The sequence below is a fragment of the Haemaphysalis longicornis genome, unplaced genomic scaffold (assembly GCF_048455015.1).
Source record: "Haemaphysalis longicornis isolate Haplotype H1 unplaced genomic scaffold, Haemaphysalis longicornis Haplotype H1 scaffold_8, whole genome shotgun sequence".
Classification (NCBI taxonomy): Eukaryota; Metazoa; Arthropoda; class Arachnida; order Ixodida; family Ixodidae; genus Haemaphysalis; species Haemaphysalis longicornis.
In genome coordinates, this window is record NW_027526445.1 from 141,733,439 (window position 1) to 141,740,140 (window position 6,702).

General features: G+C 46.5%; 1 long non-coding RNA gene across 1 annotated transcript; it reads right to left on the reverse strand.

Moving 5' to 3' along the window:
* Positions 1-558: 558 nt before the first annotated feature.
* LOC144149127 (uncharacterized) lies at positions 559-5,835 on the reverse strand. The gene is made up of 3 exons (XR_013318194.1): positions 5,712-5,835; positions 3,177-3,261; positions 559-676 (listed from the first exon to the last, which is right to left on the reverse strand). It is a non-coding gene; the product is annotated as an uncharacterized LOC144149127 (long non-coding RNA).
* Positions 5,836-6,702: the final 867 nt, after the last annotated feature.

The window sequence follows — 6,702 nt, forward strand, 5'->3', positions numbered from 1 at the left end:
CGGGTACGCGGTAGGTGTCAGCCCTCATTCACACAGCCGTTTTTCAGCCCGTCACGTCTCCGTCTTCCGTCATCCCTTATGAAAATTTCTACGTCCAGTCAAAAGACAGTCTGCGTCCCGAAGGAAACAGACTGCGTGCGTCCTGTGTGTTACCTCTGTGTTGGAATTTCGCCACCGACTTTCTGCGTACTCCAAGTGTCCCGTGTGTTTCCGTCCTCCATGCGTCCAGTCTGTCTCCCAAAGGCAACACAGACACCATACGGCCTTTGTGTGTCCCCTATATGTCTTGAAGGCAACAGACCGCATTCGTCCCTTCTGTGTCCCCTGTATTGAAATTTCGCCACCGACTTTCTGCGTCCTCCAAGAATCCTTTATGTTTCCGTCCTCTACGTATCCCACAAGCTTCCACCTTTTGAGTGCCCTTTGCATGCTGTCAAATAACAGCGCCCAACAGCCAGCTGCATGTAGAAAATGTCAGCCAGCTCCACAGTCACTGTTTCATGCTGCAGCTGTTTCTTTAAGAGCAAGCTGACGAAAATCACATGAATCACACGACTCTTGTAAACCTGACTATTTTATTCAGGTTGGATCCATACGTGCTGCTGCCGCCTGCCACACCAGGTGTCGCCTCATCTTTACCCCTCACAGGACGGGAAAGCCACTGCCACGCTTGAACCTGAAATGACAAACGCATTGATCGCATATGAAGGGGTTTAAATAAACACGTCTCAAACATTTGCTGCTTATGCTTATAAATATAAAGGAGTGTTCCCATACAAAACTGAACCAAGTATCCTGAAAGAGAAGGTACAACTTCTAGGTTGCAAAATTAGCAACAAAATTTAGACCACATAAATTAACTAATGAGCTTACGTACATCAAATATGACATACTGTTACATAGGCAACACAACCCAAAACTAAGTACTGTTTAGATTCATGGCCTCCTCATGACGGCCATTTATACAGCCTCGCAAGAACATTTGAGATGAGATTATTGCAGCAGCATTGTGGGAACAAAGCAATATGGGGGGGAGGGGGGGGGGCAGGGAAGGCAACATAAAATTGCATGAACATGCTAAGACAGGCATTGATCAGCCGTCATCATGAGTAATTGCTTGTGTCTACGCGTTCTTTGGAACCTATAAAGGCAGCAGTTTTATTGTGCGTTTCGTTTACGAGACAGCACTTGCATTGTCTAGTTTGTTTGTCTGTGCTTGCTTACAAAAAGCAAAATGTACATCACCATGAACTGACCAACCTCTAGGTTGGCTCCTCACTTCTTATATTTCCTTGTGTCGATGGGTAGCAGACACAGGAACAGAAATAAAAAACAACCCTAGAAAAACGTGGTGGATAGCACACTTGCACCCATCATTGTACGCGTGCCACGTGGTCACTCATCCCAACAGATGTACATTGCACGGAGTGACCCCCAAGCAGCGAAAGCTGGGCGTGGTCGCTCTGTTCTTTGTGAAAATACAAGCTACTAGAAAGATTTGACAGATAGCACAAACAGTGCAGGTGCGCCAACTTTGAACCATGGCACGAATTTTTCAACGCACAACAGAAAACGCACCGGTATGTCAGTGACACCGTGGAGGAGAAATTCGAAGACAAACCAGGACATCAGTGACGGTGAAAGGGTTAAAGCGGTCGAATACAGCAAATTTAATTTCAGGGTTTATGCTTACCAGCAATGAGGAAAGCTACCGCAGTAACTTGAGCCGACTACTCTGTAACGTGCACTCAAATGCTAAAAACACACAAGCATTTTTGCATATGTTTGCACACAGAGCATTCATACTGTTCGGAAATAATGCAGGTTTTTCCTACTATAAACATCGTAATATTGCCCCCAACCACGCCATTTGATTTGTTTACAAAATGTTTTGTTACAAGCACCTGGCCACCCTGCAATCTTATCCTTTTTTAAGGGAACCGTCTTTTTCCCCTTTTTCCTTTGTATGCTGCACCAGCAGTCCTGTTTGATATGGAAAGGGTGTTGCTTTGCGATCCCTATCCTAGCTTTTCCTGTTTTTTATTGAAAATGTTCTCGATCTAAATGAATGAGTGCGAAAGAAACCCTGCAGCATTCAATTCGCCAACGCTCATCCATGCACGTCCTTTTGCTGACTCCTTCGAGGTTTGTGTTTTTTTATGTTTACTGCGGAGCACAAGTTTGCTCCGATAATCTATATTTTTACAAAAACCCTGCATTATCCGTAGCTACATAACAATATTCCAAACAAAGTCTGACACACAAACCAGAACCCCCCACAGCTCTTTCTTCAATTGCTGAGTACCCTTCTACAATTGATTGATTGTAGGGTTTAACGCGCCGACGCAACGCAGGCAATGAGGTGCGCCGTAGTGGAGGGCTCCGGATTAATTTTGACCACCTGGGGATCTTTATCGTGCACCGAAATCTCGTACACATGGGCGTTTTTGCTTTTCGCCTCCATCAGAAAAGCAGCCGCCGCGGCCGGGAATCGAACCCGCGACCTCGTGCTCAGCAGCGCAACGCCTTAGCCACTGAGCCACCGCGGCGGGTACCCTTCTACAATTAGGACCATCATTATATTTGCTAGAGTAAATAGCTGTTCGGGGGGGAGGGGGGGGGGGAAGGGGGGGGTGCTACGATGGCCAGTGAGACTCATTACACTACATGAAACACAGTGGCAAAAAGGCACGCAATACACCCTTTTCACTGCTAGGCACAAGTTGCATCTAGGGCATTGAAGTGAATTCACCTAAATTCTATTTCTGGGTGCATGGAATTGTTACACTCATGTAATGTAATCCATAATATGACTTTTGAGTAGAAGTCTAAAGATCTAGTTCATCTGTAATAGGCGGTAGAAGAAAAGTCCCCACACACTGTTTGTGGGTACCACGCAACTACCACAGTGAACAAGGGTGACAAAGTCGTTATTAATTAATTCATGGAGCAAGGACGCAGCCCTGATGCGACAAAAAAAAAAATAAGAAAGGTACCAGGAAGTTTCTCACCCTCATCGGTTCCTCATTTTTTGCCCCATCTCTGCAATGTTCTTATGTCTTAATATCGCTAAGGTACCACAAGAATGCCACAATGGTTTTCTATGTTTTCATGTTCTCTCAGCCTTCAAAATCGAGATTTTCATGCATTTCACAGCCGTAATGAACTCCACTTACAGGTCGTGCAGGATAGATAGGAACAGGAGGCAGCCAATTCTTCTGGTAGCTCACAACGTACATCCTCCATGTCAAACACCTGGCCCTGTAAAAAATGGAAGTTCAAGTAGTAAACAAGCCGTAAATATGCGTTATAATGCCGTGAAATACTCGCTCTGGCAGGACATGACAGAATTTCTTTTTTGTAGGTGCAAAAAAGGCACCTTCAGTTCTTTCAAGCTAAAAAATAAGTACAGTGATCACTGATTGAAACGCAACACTGCGAGCGCGTGGCCGCCAATACATGCAGCGCCGTCCATGGACGCCGCTGTCGCTGACAACGCACCGCTATCGCTGCGGGGAACCACTGCCCCGCTTATTGGCAACCGGAAGCAGCAAGCTTATGGTCAAAACACTCATCCTCGTGGTATACCACAATGCAACACCTAGCTTCCACGGGCGCCCACTGGCGGCGCTGCATGTAGCGCAGGCCACGCGCTTGCAGTGTCGCGTTTCAATCCGTGAGCACTGTACATACATTACAATCCTTACAAGGCTTTCAGCCATACTTTAAAGGAACAGAAGCATCCTTACACTGAATTAATGTTAAACTAAGCCTATTAAATATCCCTAGGTGGTAGAAATCTGTGGCCCCAGATTTCCACTGTGCAAGCATATTCTCTGGTCCAGAGGGTGCGAAACGTGGTTACGGCTTTTAAAGGAGGCATGAAGAGAAAACACAAGTTTGGTTCATTCAAAGGATTCTGTTGCTAGAATCATGCTGACACCATTTTTAACATAAACTCCACTCCAATGAGCTACCAATTAGGAACAAAGGAAATGGCCATGCGACCCACTAGCTCATTTCCTGCAACAGAACCTATGTCATACCAGCCAGCTCTGCAGTTAGCGGATGGCGGCAACAGCAAACGCGAATTAGGCAGAGGCTATAAGCTTGCCGAACGAACTATTTGCGCTTAAATTTAGGGCACATTCTTTTTACAGTAGTAAGAATGGTGGGACCAACAGTAAAGGTTAGGAAAGCTCACGTAAGCATAGAAGTACCGATGCGTACTGCTGTTGGTACTGCGCGCACTATGCTTGGTTTAGCTGCACAGGACTGCGGGGCTTTGGGGTTGTCTCGGACAACAATGGCCGATTGACACAAGCAACGGTGTCTTACGTGACCATATTTGTGGAGCGAGCACTATGTTTCACGACACGATTATTTTCTCGCTGAACAAAAACAAGCCACGTTTAAATACGGTAAAAACAAAACAAAAGCAGAAAGCGGCTTGCCACGGTATGGTGGCACCATCTAGGTTAACTAACGGTAAAGAAGGTTTCCCAATCGGCTGCAGAGCGGTCGGTTCCTGTGATGTCATTGCAGACCCTGAAAATGCACGATTTAGCGGGAAAACCAAAATTTTAGCTTCAATTAATGAATTTCTCAGTGAATAAAGCATCGTTTGCATTTGGACAAGTGCTGGGGGCACCATACCACACGAAATCTTTCGAATAACACAAACTTGTATTTTGTCTTCATGGCGCCATTAAAATTCTCTCTGAGGCACATGGTGAACGTCTCAGCGTGCCAATACCTCCAAGGGGTAGGCAAGTTGAAATGCTGACGAAACGAAAAAACAGGAGGGCGAAGGAGCACGGTGGCAAGCCCACGCCCTGTTTAATCTTTTTCGCACCGTGATTGTATCCCCATCACATGCATATTTGTAAGAATCAACACGTTTAACCCATGCTCAACATGTTACGGTCAACACAATTTATGCAAGCCAGCTACACATAATGTCACACCACACAAGAATTTCTGTCTGATCATGACGATTCTGGATGAGCTTAGGAAGGTGGAAAAATTTCTTGCATTAAAACAGTGAAAACTGCCCTGTGACTGCACCAGCAATGCAGGCTGGAACAGCATGTTTTCAAGCTGCGACGTCTAAACAATTATCTGGTCAAATATTCACTGCCTAAAGACCTTGTGCATGTGGTACTACTTATAAAGTTGCTAGCAATGCTTAAATGTTGAAAATTCAACGTATATGCAACTCTTACGTATTATAACTACAAATGTAATGCAGCCTCCTTGCATTTCTTTACCCGTAAACGAAAACTACCCGTTAGAACAATGCTAAGCTGCCTACGCCCTGTAAAAAAATATACTGTGGGTCAACTGCCTCCTAAAAAAAAAGATCGGGGAGTGGGCGTTTTGTTTTACAACCATTAACGCAGTTTTCTTTTTTTCTTTTTTTTTCATGCAACAAGCTTTAGCGTCGAATCCACCCAAGCCAAGCGGCGGCCGCTGGGCCGTCAGCATAATATTTTCGTTGCCGGCAATGGCAAGGGGGTCGATCACTCACACAGCATACTGGCCGCCGCTCCTGGAAGCTCATTATGACCGCGCCGACGCAGCCGGTAACTTACAATAAAAGAAGCGCGGCGAGCCGAACACCAAGGAATATACTCAACACGTTTAACAAAACAGCAGTGCGGCAACGCGTAATAAAATTTTAACATGTACCACGATAAACAATCACTTACGGCAGAACACGCAGCATTTTTCACACGTCGCGCCGACAGACTGGAACTTGCAGTAGAGACTCTTGATTCACGTAGGCACGCACAACTTGTCAGGTATTTTGTCAAATGGCGACCTCGATGTGCGGGCTGTGGTCTCGTAGGTGTCGCGAAACCCCCCCCCTACCCGGGGACACAATGTTGCCAAGCTGTTTTCTATCAGTTCTGCTAAAAGTAGCGGTCGGTTTTTCAGTGTTGCCAGCAGAAACAGCGTTGCCAGCAGCGCCTCTGTAATCTCTCTTTCTTTTTTTTTTTTTTTTTGTTTAGTGGCTGGCACCCGTAACCGTGCCGCGCCGCTCGCCCGCGCGCGCCCGTCTTGCTGTCGCGATGTGCGCGCCGTAGTCGCGTGCAGGACTCGTGAAGCTCGAAAACAAATTCTTGCGTCTTGAAGTTGTCGTACTCCTGCTGCTCTCGCTCGGGCATAGTCGCTCGCCCGCTGGCGCCCCGTCTTGCTGTCGCGATGTGCGCGCCGTAGTCACGTGCCGCACCCGTGAAGGTCGAAAACAAAATCTGGCGTGTCTTTTTCGTGCACTGAGACTACACAAGTGCTTCATAAGCTGGCAGAGAGGCCACGCAGCACGTCGCTCCCGTTAGCTCAACGGGAGTAAAAAATGCGCGTCAAAAACAAAAAAAATGCGCGTCAAAAAAAAAAAAGAAACAGCGAGGTTGCAAAAACTATTTAAAGGGGCCCTGCAGCATTTCCAATCTAGGAATGTATTTTGGGGTAAAGTCTATTGTCCCAGCAATCTCCTCCCGCAGGAATTATGAAAATCGGTTGCTGTCACCGAAGGTACGCGCGATGAGAAATCGCGCATAAGGGGTTTATTTCCGGTCTGGTGCCGCAAAAAAGCAGGCCGGGGTGCCTGCTCGCAAGCGTGAGCTCGGGCTGGTGGGGCGTTTTTAAAGCAATAAACGTTTGTTGTCGAGTGGTCTGTTTGCGCGCTCAAAACACAAA